Here is a 14,128-nt window from a genome sequence, read left to right on the forward strand (position 1 = left end):
CTCTCATAATACCATGTAACTAATTAGTTTTCTTGAACAAGAAGAGAATCTTTAAATAGCAAATATTACTTTCATAGAACAAAACTTTAAATATAAATGAATGAAATTAAATAAAATGAAAACATAGTTAATGGACAATTCATAGAAGAAGAATCATAAATGACTCTCATATATATACGACAGTGTTCAACCTTACAGTAAGACAAAGTAGGCAGGCCCTATAGCATAGCAGTTAAGCCCTGTGTAGAGGGACCCAGATCCCACATAATTGACTGCGTTCAAGTCCTGGTCCCAGCGACTTGGGAAGCACACTGAGCACATGTGCATGCCTTCCCAAAACCCTGGAGAAAAGGAGAAGAAAGGGTTGAGATCTGACCACATTCTACGGATGGGGTGCTTTCTCTCTCTAGCATACATGCCCTCTGGCAATTTGAAAAAAAAAAAAAGACGAAAGCATGGACCCCGCAGGTGGCATGGTGGTTAAGGCACTGGATTACCATATGACTGACTGTGGTTCAAGTCCTGGACTGGGTGGCTTGAAAATCACGACAAACAAATAAATAAACATTAAAAGAGAGAGAGAGAGAAAAATCAAAATTACAGAAACATTTTTTTTTGGGCCAGCGGTGGCGTAGTGGTTAAGGTGCTAGACTCCCACATGGCCAGTCACAGTTTAAGTCCAGGACATGGTGACTTAAAACTCACACCGGGCACATGTGCCTGGATGCCCAAAATCCCAAGAGGAGAAGGGATTGCAGCGTGGCCATCCCCCATGGGGTGTGACTTCTCACTTTCTCTGTCTCTCTCTGTCCTCTAGAGAGTGCACGGGCTCTAAGTAAAAAATCTCACTGAAAATCATTTTTTCAGGGCCGGCTTTGTGGCTCAATGGTAACATGCTGTTCAAAAGATTAACCCCACCTGGTGACTGTCACGATTCAGAGTAAGACACAGAAGGTGATCATGTCAAAAGAAAAAGGTACATTTATTTAGCAAGGGCTTGCTTCAGCGTGTGTTTCAGCCCAGCTGCCAGAGAAGGGGGGTCTTTATAGGGCAACTGATGACGCTATTTGGGGAGACTGTACGGCAGATATGAGGTGTGGTCACATTCTGCACGTGCTGAGCATCTGTGGGGTTTGTTTTCTTTGGGGCTGTTGGACTCTGCACTTGTTTTGTGTCCTTCGTAATAGTTTAGGGGTCAGCCCACCCTTACGGTGACTACTGTTTGAATCCCCAACCCAGTCAGCCTGATACGCGCCAAGTGCCCAAGGCAAGTGCCCAAGATTCAGTGATCTGGAGGGCTGGAGGGAAAGGATCCTTGCGTGAGCAGACCCTGAGGAGAGGCCTCACCTCTCTCTCACGCTCCCTCTCCTAGTCTCATGTGTGTGCTGTACTCTATCATGAACAAAGAAAAAGAAAAGTTTAAGGACATATTGATTTAGTTGTATGTATTCATTCATTTATTTTAATTTGACCAGAGAGAGACACAGAGAGAGAGAGGGAAAGTGAGGAAGTAAGCCACCAGGTCCGGAACTTGAACTGTGGTTGGCCATGTGGGAGTGCCCAGTGCCCCAACCACCACACCACCTGCTGGCCCCAAGAAACAGAATTTTAAAACCCTTTTTTCTATTTTGTCTTTTAAAGCTGAGGTGTGTCCTGGCGTGTTCAGGGAAGCTATGACCTAAACTCCAACTCCTAGACTCCCGAAATATTCAGACAAGAAACCATTCAAGGGCCAGAAGATGGCGTAATGGCTTCGTCAATGGACTCCCATGGAGTAGGCCACGGTTCGAGTCCTGGACCCCATGGCTTACACTCACACTGGGCATTTATGTGTGCTTGCCCAAGATCCTGAGATGAAAATGGAGGAGAAGGGATTGCAGCATGGCTACCCACCCCCCGGGGGGTGATTTCTCGCTTTCTTTCTCTATGTCTCTCTCTTTCTGGAGAGTGCACACACCTTATAGCCAAAACCTAGCAAAAACCTCTCAAAAAAAAGAAGCCATTTTAAAGCTGAGGTGTGTCCTGGCGTGTTCAGGGATGCTATGTTCTAAACTCCGTCTCCTAGACTCCCAAAATATTCAGACAAGGTAGGACAACCTCCGTCTTTTCTCTGTCTCTGGCTTGCTGTCTTTCTGTCTGTCTCGTACTCTCTCTCTCTTTAATTTTTTAAAAAATTTTTCAACCACTTCTCCTCACCTCGGGCCTTTTCTTTCACTCGCTAATTTCAGACATTTTAAAGCTGCAGTGTGCCCTGGCATGTTTGCGTGGCGGGCTACACGGTTTTCATTTTTTATGTGTAAAAATGAATTTTTTCCCTCCTTTTTTGGTATTATTTTTCTAGTTTTTTTTCCTTTTTGCTTAACTATTTTTAACCTTACTTTCCCATTCTAAGCCTCACTCTCCACACACTGAATGTCTAGATAGGCCTAGGTGCACAGTAGCCAAGCATCTGAATACTGTCAGAGTCATTGAAATTCTCATTGCTGATTAAACCTCCTGCTTTAATGAAATTTCTTTTTATACACCTGAACTCCTCATCTTTCTGTGGGTAACACATTGTAAAGCACAGTGGAGGAGAGATTTTTGTCACAAAATGACCAGAAACAATTGCAGAGGCATAAGAAACATGAGAAATCAAGAAAATATCTCTCCCCTATGGGAAAAGAACAATCCCTCATCATCCACAGACAGCAGAGTAGAACTCGTGGAAATGTCTGATAGAGAATTCAGAATATTCATAGTAACAAAACTAAATGAGATGCAAGAGCCGAGAGATAATGAACTCCGGAAGATGCAGGAGAAAAGAGACAACGAGTTCCAGGAGGTGAGGAAGTTCTTGCACAATCTGAAAGAGGAAACACACACCATAAAAAAAAAAGAATCGAATGGAGCTTTTAGAGATGAAGGCTGCCATTCAGGAAATCAAAATCTCCCTCAAAAGTATTAAAAGCAGATTAGTCCATGCAGAAAATCAAATCTCGGATGTTGAAGGCAAAACCTGTGACCTAGAAAAAAGAACTAAAAAAATTGAGAAAATAACAACGAAAACAAAAAAATGAGAATACTATACGAGAAATACTAGATAGCATTAAGCGCCCAAACATCCAGATAATCAGTATCCCAGAAGGTGAGAAAACTAATAAGGGCATTGATAATCTATTCCATGAAATCTTGGAAGAAAATTTTCCAAATCTAGAGGAATTCAAATATCCAGGCCCAAGAAATGCAAGGGACCGCTAATATAATAATAAGGAGATCTTCTCCAAGGCTCATCACAGCCAGACTGGTCAAATCTACAAACACAAGATACTAAAATTGGCAGAAAAGAAATCAGGTTACTTATGAAGTTTATCCCGTCAGGTTAACCTCAGACCTCTCATCAGAAACAATGCGAGTTGGGACTGGCAGTTAGCATAATGGCTATATCGCTGGACTCCCACGTAGTTGACTACAGTTCAAGTCCCGGACCCAGTGGCTTAAACTTACATAGGGCGCGTGTGCGTGCGTGCCCAAGATCCCGAGAGGAGAATGGAGGAGAAGGGATTGCGGCGTGGCCATTTCCCCTGGGGGGTGATTTCTCGCTTTCTGTCTCTCTGGCTCTCTCTGTCTGTCAGGCGAGCACACGCGCCCTATAGCAAAAACCTCTCAAAAAAAAAAAAACAAACAAACAAACAAACAAACAAAAAAACAATGCAAGTAAGGAAAGAATGAGAAAATATATTCAAAGTGTTAAGTGAAAAACAGTTTCAAACAAGACTGCTATACCCGGCAAGATTATCTTTCATATGGAAAGAAAGGATAAAAACATTCTCAGATAAACAAGACCCGGAAGAATATGCCAATAGTAGACCCACTCTTGAAGAAATTCTGAAAGGAGGACTCTACCAGGAAAACTAAAAACACATACAGAAGAGAACAAAAGGCAACCAAGAAAATGACCAATTTGGGGACCAGCAGGTGGCATGGTGGTTAAGGTGCTGGACACTCCCATATGGCCAACCACGGTTCAAGTCCCAGACCTGGCAGCTTGCTTTCTCACTTTCTCTCTCTCTGCTCAAATAAAATAAATGAATGAATAAATAAATAATTAAATAAAATATTTCTTTAAAAAGATAAAGTTTAAAAAAATGAATTATTTAAAAAAAAGAAAGAGAGAAAATGACTAATTTAATGCTAGGGACAAGAATTATCAGTAACACTGAATGTTACCTTCCAGGATTTAAACGGAAAGATTGGACCACAGTAACACTGCATATTCAACAGAGGAGAGTTTGAACATAAGACTGAAATCACGAAATAGAATTTTATGACTCTTGAGTAAAACATTACTGAGTTCTTTTTCTTAACTATGCTTTGTTTTCCCAATTTTAGCATTTTACTTTCTTTTGAGTTGCTGATAGGTTCAGCAATTTGTTAAAATATTTTTCTTGTTTGTTTCTTTAAATGGAAATATAAACTTTTCTTCCTTCCTGACCCCTCTTGAATTGGAAATACTTGGGAGTATTCTTATTTTGTGGCAGAAGGGTTATTTGCATAAGTTCAATAATGCTTGTTGCATTGAATCAGAAATTGGAAATACTCATTATTGGACACAGCTTTGACTGGAATGTCATACCTGAAGATTAATCAGAAAACTATTGTACTACAGTGGATCTCAAGTAAGCCAACAGAAGCTCTTAGAAAGATGGCTTGGCAACATAAATAGTACTGCCTGGCAGAGAGGATTAGAGAAGATATATAAAAGAATTGATAACATAAAATAACCTGGACTTTTCTAGTCCGGCACTGTAATCAGTAGAGATTGCAAAAGAGCAACCACACCAGAGGATTATCTTGAGAAAGACTTCGAAGGAAGAAAAAGAGACTTATCTTTACTGGCAGATGGTGTATCACAGAATACTTGGTAGGCAGGGTGGAATTGAGAAGGTTTATGTGTGACTAGTGTGCTGGGCGTTTGCTTTTCAACAATTTGAGTAGTTGAATGTAAATATTTTTTCAAAAATATTTAAAACCATATTGTCTTTGTTGTTACAGAGTCACAAATGAAATTACACAAAATTACAAGAAATATTTTAAACATTATTTTTTAAATTCAGTATTCTGAAATTTTGAAAGTGGTTTATTAACTATCAAAAACTATGGAGTATGGGAACCAGCAGTTAGCATAATGGCTATGTCGCTGGACTCCCACATAATCGACCGCGGTTCACGTCCTGGACCTGGTGGCTTAAAACTCACGCCGGGCGCGTGTGTGTGCACGTGCCCAAGATCCCGAGAGGAGAATGGAGGAGAAGGGATTGCGGCATGGCCATCCCCTCTGAGGGGTGATTTCTTACTTTCTGTCTCTATGTCTCTGTCTGGTGAGCGCACACACCCTATAGTGAAAACCTCTCCAAAAAAAAGAAAAAACTATGGAGTATGAGTAAAAATTTTTTTGATATGTAAAGTAAATGTTTGTGGAAAAATGTAAAAAGAAAGAAAGAAAAGAAAGCCCTCTTTTCACCTATAGTATTGACAAAGGTTAGAAGTCTGATACTACCACGTGGTTGAAATCATAGGAAACAAATCCTCAATCAATTCTTTCTTTTTTTTGGGGGGGGGGAGGTTTTTGCTATAGGGTATATGCGCTCACCAGAAAGACAGAGAGAGACAGAGAGACAGAAGGTGAGAAATCACCCCCCGGGGGGATGGCCACGCCGCAATCCCTTCTCCTCCATTCTCCTCTCGGGACCTTGGGCATGCATGCACACGCACCCAGTGTGAGTTTAAGCCACCGGGTCTGGGACTCGAACTGCGATCAATTACATGGGAGTCCAGCGATATAGCCATCACACCAACTACTAGTCCCCAAATCCTCAGTCTTTGTTCAAGGTCATGCAAGTTGCCACAGAGCTTTCAAACTATGAGATGCAACTACTTTTTGAACCAGTGACCCTACTTCTAGGGATTTATTGAACACATACACACTTACTAAATCACAGCTATCTAAGGGTATTTATTGAAGCGTGGTAAAGAAAATCAGGGACACAACATAAACACTTACCAGAGAGTAATGAAATAAATTACAGTTAAATCTACGCACAGGAGCCATCTGTGGTTTTACAACAGAATGACACAGCTGATATACAGTTTCCAAGATACCTATTTCGAATTAAAAAATCCAAGATGCGGGCCAGTGGGTGGCATAGAAGTTAAGGCACTGGATCCCACATGACCAACTCAGTGGTTCAAATCCTAGATCTGGTGTGGTGGTGTCAATGGATGGGAGAGTGTCGAGCTGCATTGTGAAGTTCTTGGCTCTTTGGGTCCAGATCACTAGAATTAGAGATCTGTCCCTAAGCACAAAATGAAACCGCAGCCACGAATGAAGTAGGTAGAAGAGAAGATTTAATAGGAAGAAAAGTACACCGGAAAGACTCTCGGGCGGGCAGATTGCCAGGTGGCAACTGCGTTTGGTACCGGTTAGCCGCTATTTTGATTTCTAGAGGTGGTCAGGAATATTTACTAGTGGGAGGTCCGTCATACTGCCTATGGCCTTCATTTGAATTTGAATCCGCGCATTTTCTCCTGCGCTTGTGCACTTTTCTCACAGGTAAGGAATGAGGAATTTGATTACCTAACTGCGCATGCCCAGTGTGAGCCAGGTTGTTTAATAAGACTGCCTGATTAGTTTATCGCCCTAGTGGGAATTAGGGCGTTGACCAAAACGCTTACTTGGGATTAGGGTGATGACTAAAATGCTTGCTTGGATCTTTTTGATAAGAGAAAAAGCTATGAATCATCCCTGTGTGCTTCTCTCAGGCACCAAGGAAGGAAGATGGCAAACTGCCTGGCCCTCCTGGCTCCCGGGGCTAGGTGAGCCTTTCGCTTTCCTCTTTGGGCTGCCTGCTCATGACTGACTGACTGCCTGCCACAGTGGCTTGGAAATCATACCAAGTACAAGTGTATGCATGCCCAAAATCCCAAGAGGGGAATGGAAGAGAAAGGATTATAGAGTGGCTATCTGCCCCGTGGGGTGATTTCTCACTTTCCCTCTCTGTATCTCTCCAGTAAGCATATGCGCCCTATGGCAAAAATCTAAAAAACTTAAATAAAAATAAAGTTTAGGGGCCGACAGGTGGCATGGTGGTTGGGGCTGTTGGACTCCCACATGGCTGACTGTGGTTCGAATCCCAGACCTGGCAGCTTGCTCTTTCACTCTCCCCTGTCTTTCTCTGATCAAATTAAAATAATAATAAACTGATAGTAAACAAAGTTAAAGTATTATAAAAAAAATAAATAAATAAAGTTTAACAAAATTAAAACTCCAAGATGCAGGGTGGTGCTATGGCAGGCTACCACGTAACTAAGCCAGTGCTTACGTGTGCCCAGAATTCTTCTGGAGGGATTGCAATAGGGGCTGCCCCTGGGACAAAGGAATCGGGGGCATATCTTCACATGTTATTTCGGACTAGGATTTTGTAGCTCATGCATGTAATATCTAGCTTTTTAAGTCGTTTACTCAAAAGACATGTAACAAAGATAGATGCTTTTGAACTTTCTGAAAACTTGCTTTCCGAGTGATGTCTGGCTGTCCATTAACTTGATTGCTTGAACCCTCACCAAGCACTTTAGTGAGAGCAATAATAACATATTTAAAGAGTTAAATCCTTTTTTAAAGAATTTATTTATTTATTTATTTATTTATTTATTTATTTATTTATTATTTTTCACATGAATTTTGCCAGAGAAAGACAGAGGGGGAGAGAGAGAGAAAGCAAGACACCAGGTCTAAGACTTGAACTGCAGTCAGCCATGTGGGAATTCCAGAGCCTTAACCACCATGCCACGGGCTGGCCCAAATTCTTACATTATATAGAAGTTTAATTTTCCTTCTGTCTTTTTTCTTTCTGTTTGGGGGCATTATCTAGACAGGAGTCTGTACAGGGAAATGCATAATTGAAGATATTCATGATTTAAGGACAAGGATGGGGAGTGTGCAGGAGAATTGGTTCATAGGTAAAAACTGTTCTGATTCTTTCTTTTAATTAACTCGAATATTGGGACCAGCAGTTAGAGTAATGGCTTATGTCACTGAACTCCCATGTAGTCGACTGTGGTTCGAGTCCTGGACCCAGTGGCTTAAACTCACACTGGGCGTGTGTGCATGCATGCCCAAGATCTCGAGACGATAATGGAGAAAGGATTGAGGCATAGCCATCACCCCTGAGGGGTGATTTCTCACCTTCTGTCTCTCTGTCTCTCTCTGTCTTTCTGGCAAGTGCACGCGCCCTGTAATAAAAACCTCTCAAAAAAAAATTAACTCAAATTTTTCGATAATTTTGAAAATTAAAATAAACAATTTCCCAAAGGTAGGGAATTTTATATTTGCACTACTTTCAAAAGCATGAAATTACATAGGAAAACACTCTAACAGTAAAATTCACCTATGATCTCTTCTCTTGCAAAATGTATATAAAGTAACAAATGAAAATGTGTGCATTAATGGTAACCTGGGCCAATAGCGTGGATTGTGACATGGACCGATAGCAGCTGAGGACCAGGTTGTGACCCTCACGTCCACGGGGCTCCGTGTAATCCATCGGAATTACTCCCAGTCACAAGGAACGGAAAGGGGAGGGCAGCTGCAGAGCTGCAGGTCAGACGATAACTACCAGGGTTAGCGAAGACTTCCCAGGTTAAAGACCATCCCCAAGAAGACTGTTCTCACTGTCAGTTTCTAGTTTGTGGGTCCCCAGACAACTTGTACCTTTGACCAGCTACAAATTCAGTTGTTCCCATGAGCCCTTCAGGTTTGATAATACTAGAATGACTCAGAGAACTCCGAAAAGAGCTATACTTACGATTATAGTCTTATTATAAAGGATTCAAGTCAGGATAAGCCAGATGAAGAGACCCATAGGTGAGGCCTATGAGAGAGTCCTGCTTGGTTATGGGGACACGGGGGAGAACAAGGCCCAGCCTTGGAGGCACAGTCAGTACCATGGTGCACTGCAGTACTGGAAGCCACATGGCCGACCGCAGGTTCAGATCCCAAGTTGCCCTGGAAAACATGCTGGGGAACCAGCAGTTAGCATAATGGCTATGTCGCTGGACTCCCACGTAGTCGACCGCGGTTCACGTCCCGGACCCGGTGGCTTACAACTCACGCCGGGCGCGTGTGCACGTGTGCCCAAGTGTGGGAGGCTGTGCACCAGCGAGTCTGCTGAGGCCATTTTTCATGAGTCTCTTACTATTGCCATCTTAGGCTCAGAGAGCAAACAATTACAAAGGCCACAATTGGCTCCCCTTCAAAAAACCTCACCTTCAACACCACACTCTGATTGGCCACTTCACATAGCAAATCGGTGAGCTTAGAATCCCTCAGATTTGCATATCTGGGTATGATTGGTCCACAAAGCAACCAATCATAACCTACCTTTTGCTATCCTTCATTCAACCAATCACGACCCACCAATGTGTATATAAGCACGATCTCTGGCCCATAATCGATAGACAACCAGGAAGATGACTACAACCAGGAAGACGACGACTGAAGAGCCCGAAGAGCTGAAACACCGTGCAGTCTCCAGACAACCTGGGAGACCCTGAAGAGTTGTGACACTGCGTCGTCTCTGTGCTGCTCACAGTAGACGACGCGACCCTTAAGAGTTGTGACACTGCGTCGTCTCTGTGCTGTACCGTGCTGCCCACAATAAACAGACGACACTGTCGTCTCCGTGCTGTAACACTACGCTGCTTGTCCCGGCTCTCACTCCTTCACTCAGGAAACCCGTTTGGCAGTCCCCCCGGGTCGGGACACCCAAGATCCCAGAGGAGAATGGAGGAGAAGGGATTGCGGCGTGACCATCTCCTCTGGGGGGTGATTTCTCGCTTTCTGTCTCTATGTCTCTGTCTGTCTGGCGAGCGCACGCGCCCTATAGCGAAAAAACCTCTCCAAAAAAAAAATGCTGAGTGTGTGCATGCCCAAGATCCTAACCAGCTGCAGGACAGAGAAGGGGTCAGCAGCATGACAAGACAGTCAGGCAAGCCTGTCTGATACCCGTATGTCTCTCTCTCTCTCATCCATTCATGGAAAAAAAAAAGAAAAAGAAAAAGAAACAAAGACTTAGAAGAAAGAAGAGCAGAGTTTAAAAATAAATTGCCTGGGACAAGCAGGTGGTGTGGTGGTTAAGGGCGCTGGACTCCCACATGGCTGACAGCAGTTTGAGTCCTGGACCTGGTGGCTTGCTTTCTCACTTTCTCTTTCTCTTTCTCCAGTGAGTGTATGTAACCTATAGCAAAAAAAATATATATTTTTTTTACAGAATAATAAGTAAATAAATATTTTTAAAAATAAAATAAAATAGATTTCTCAAGCTATACAGCTAATAAAGCCAGAGGCAGAAGTCAAGAAGTTGGGGGTCCCAGTGATTTTGAACTCCCTGTGCCCCCTTTCTTTCAGTAGACCCCAGTTCTGTTGCATCTCTTTCCATCAGCTAAGGTAATTCTTTTACTTTTTAGAGCAATCTGTCAGTAATCAATTTTTTTTCCTAAGTATTTCATCACTTGTCCAAACTTCAACTTTTACTAAGTAAATATTTGGCTATTTTTGTTCTCTGCTGTGTCATTCTTTTCCTAAAGGGAATAAAATGAAACACTCCAACCATTGTTCTTTTTTTTTTTTTTTTTTTGAGATGAGAGGTTTTTGCTATAGGGCGTGTGCACTCGCCAGAAAGACAGAGACAGAGAGACAGAAAGTGAGAAATCACCCCCAGGGGGGTGGCCATGCCACAGTCTTTTCTCCTCATTCTCCTCTAGGGATCTTGGGCACGCACGCACACATGCCCAGCATGAGTTTAAGCCACCAGGTCCGGGAATCAAACCAGGGTCAACTACATGGGAACCCAGCAACATAGCCCTTACGCCAACTGCTGGTCCCCCATTGCTTCTTTAACTGGGGGAGGGGATGCCATTTAATTCAAAGGGAGTACCTGGAGCTGTTGTGTCCTGAACTCTTAAATGGGGTTATCTGTCCTGAGCAATTCACTGCAACCAGAGTCAGGGGCTGGCACTATAGCCTCATGATTAAAGGGGCCCATCCCACCTGACCAAGCATGCAGTTGGAACCCTACCTCAGCAGTTTGAAAAATATGCATTCCCATGGGGCTGGCAGGTGGGGTGGTGGTTGAAGCGCTGGACTCCCACATGGCCGACCATAGTTTGAGTCCCCGGCCTGGCATCTTGCTCTCTTACTTTCCCTCTTTCTCTGGCCAAATTAAACAAAATTAATAATTAAAAAATAAATAAATAATTCTAAGGAAAAAAAAAAGAAAAGAAAAACATGCACCCCAAAATCCTAACAGGATGGAGAAACGGAGAAGGGATCGCTGCGTGACCATGCCCCATTGGGGAGTACTTTCTCTCTCTCCCTTTTCCTTTCTCTCTCTCTCCCTTCTGTCTCTGTCTCTCTCTGGGGATTGCATGCACACTCTGACTGCCCCTTGATGAGGTCGTGCTGAGCCAGCACGCCGTCCTGGGTTGGGGCTGCGACTTCCTCAGCCACTTCCGGCCACGGACCCTTGCACAGTGAGCAAGCTCCAGGCCTTTATGAGAAGGTGGAAGCAGGATCTGAGGGTACTGCACAGAGAGGAAATGAGAGCAGAAAATAGAGGAGAAGGGATTGTAGCGTGGCCACCCCCCGGGGGATGATTGCTCACTTTCTATCTCTGGTGAGCACAGGTGCCCTATAGCAAAAATCCTTCTCAAATAATAAAAAAAAAGGGGGGGGGATGGGGCCAGAGGGTGGAGATGAGGCTAAGATAGCTGGATGCCACGTGGCCGACTCTGCCGTTCAAGTCCCAGCCCCAGTGGATGCAAGAAGAAGCCAGGTGTATGCATGCAAGCCCAAAATCCTGAGAGGAAAATGGAGGAGAAGGGATTACAGTGTGGCCGTTCTCCCAGGGGCAGGGTAGTTTCTCATTTTCCCTCTTTCTCTCTATCTCTCTGTGTCTCTCTCTGGAGAACACACACACCCTACTGCAAACTATTAAAAAAAAAAAAGAAAAAGGAAAAGAAAAAACAAATGGGAGATGAAAATGTAGATAATTCAAGTGGAGACAGATCAGGCAAATGATAAGAAAGTAACCACAGGGCCCAGCAGGTGGCGTGGTGGTTGAGGGTGCTGGACTCCTGGCTGACCGCGGTTCAAGTCCTAGATCTGCCAGCTTGCTTTCTCACTTCCCCCCTTCTCTCACTCTGTCCCTCTCTGGTCACATTAAAAATAAATAAATAAATAAATAAAAAGTTAAACAAAGTAATTCTTTCTTTCTTTCTTTTTTGGAGAGGTTTTTGCTATAGGGCACATGCGCTTGCCAGAAAGACAGAGAGAGACAGAGAGACAGAAAGCAAGAAATCACCCCCCAGGGGTATGGCCATGCCGCAATCCCTTCTCCTCCATTCTCTTCTTGGGATCCTGGGCACGCACACACACACACACACACACACACACACACACGCTTGGCGTGAGTTTAAGCTACCGGGTCCAGGACTCAAACCACGGTCAACTATACGGGAGTTCAGTGACACAGCCATTCACTATGCTAACTGCTGGTCCCAACAAGATAATTCTTAAAAAGAATGAAAGTAGCCACCACTGAAGGCCTAAATGATAAAGAGCTGCAGAAAGCCATTGACTTGTTCACAGAGGCCATCAAGCGGAACCCTTGCTTGGCCATTATGAAGAGAGCTAGTGTCTCGTCAAATTACAGAAGACAAATGCTGCCATCCAGACTGTAACAGAGCCACTGAAGTAAATCCTGATTCGGTTCAGCCTTACATGTAGCAACGGGAGGGTCGCTGAGCTCTGGGCCGTTGGGAAGAGGCAGCACGTGATCTTGCCCTTGTTTGTAAACTGGATGACGAGGAAGATGCTAGAGCCATGTTGAAAGAGGTTCAGTTGGGACCAGCAGGCGGTGTGGTGGTTAAGGCAGCTGGATCCTACATAGCTATGTGGTTCAAGTCCCACCCAGATCTGGTGGCTTGAGAAACACACTGGGCACATACATATGTCTGCCCAAAATCCCAAGAAGAGAATAGCGAAGGGGTTGTGGCATGACCATCTCCCCTGGGGAATACTTTCTCATTCTCCCTCTCTGTCTCTGTCTGTCTCTAGCAAATACATGTACCCTATAGCAAGAATTTAAAAAAGAAAAAGAAGTTGTTCAAACAAAGGCCCAGAAAATTGCAGGAAATCAGAGAAAGTATGAGTGAAAACATGAAGAGCTAGAGATCAAAGACAACAGATAGGGTAAAGAAGTCTCGGGAAGAGCATGAGAGAGCTCGGCAGGAGGAAGAACTCGGGACAGTCAGGAGGTCAGGATGACCCTTGCAGGTAATTTTCTGGAGGAATGCCTAGAATGGGAGGTTGGGGATCTAGGTTGTTTATCTCTCAGGAAGGGCTTTAATTTTTCAAAAGGTCTTAAGGACCCTGACCTAGATCAGTTAATGAATGCTGAAATAATACAAACCTTTGTACCTCTGACCTTCTCACCAAGAAAGCTGGGGTATGGGAACCAGCAGTTAGCTAATGGCTATGTCGCTGGATTCCCACATAGTCAACCACGGTTCGCGTCCCGGACCTGGTGGCTTAAAACTCACGCCGGGCGCATGTGCGTGTGTGCCCAAGATCCCGAGAGGAGAATGGAGGAGAAGGGATTGCGGCGTGACCATCCCCTCGGGGGGGGGGGGTTTTTCCCGCTCTGTCTCTCTCTGTCTGTCTGGCGAGCGCACATGCCCTATAGCGAAAACCTCTCCAAAAAAAGAAAGAAAGAAAGAAAGAAAGAAAGTTGGGGTGCTTTGAAGATAATCCCTACCCCTCTGCCCCAAATGCAGCTGAGAGTTGCAGAGTGGGGAATTGAAAATCAAAGGGAAAAAAGCCTTCAAAAGGCAGAGTTGAGTTTACAGTAGTCTAGGAGTAAATGTAGAATTAAAATCTATGTTTGGGCCAGCCAGGTAGTATGGCGGTTAGGGCAGCTGGGTCCCACATGGCCAACTGCACAGGTTGAGTCCTGAACTTAGAGGTTTGACAAACATGCCACGTGCATGTGTGTGTTTGTCCAAAATCCTGAGAGGAGAATGGAGAAGGGAC

The sequence above is a fragment of the Tupaia chinensis genome, unplaced genomic scaffold, assembly GCF_000334495.1.
Source record: "Tupaia chinensis unplaced genomic scaffold, TupChi_1.0 Scaffold145907_1, whole genome shotgun sequence".
Classification (NCBI taxonomy): domain Eukaryota; kingdom Metazoa; phylum Chordata; class Mammalia; order Scandentia; family Tupaiidae; genus Tupaia; species Tupaia belangeri.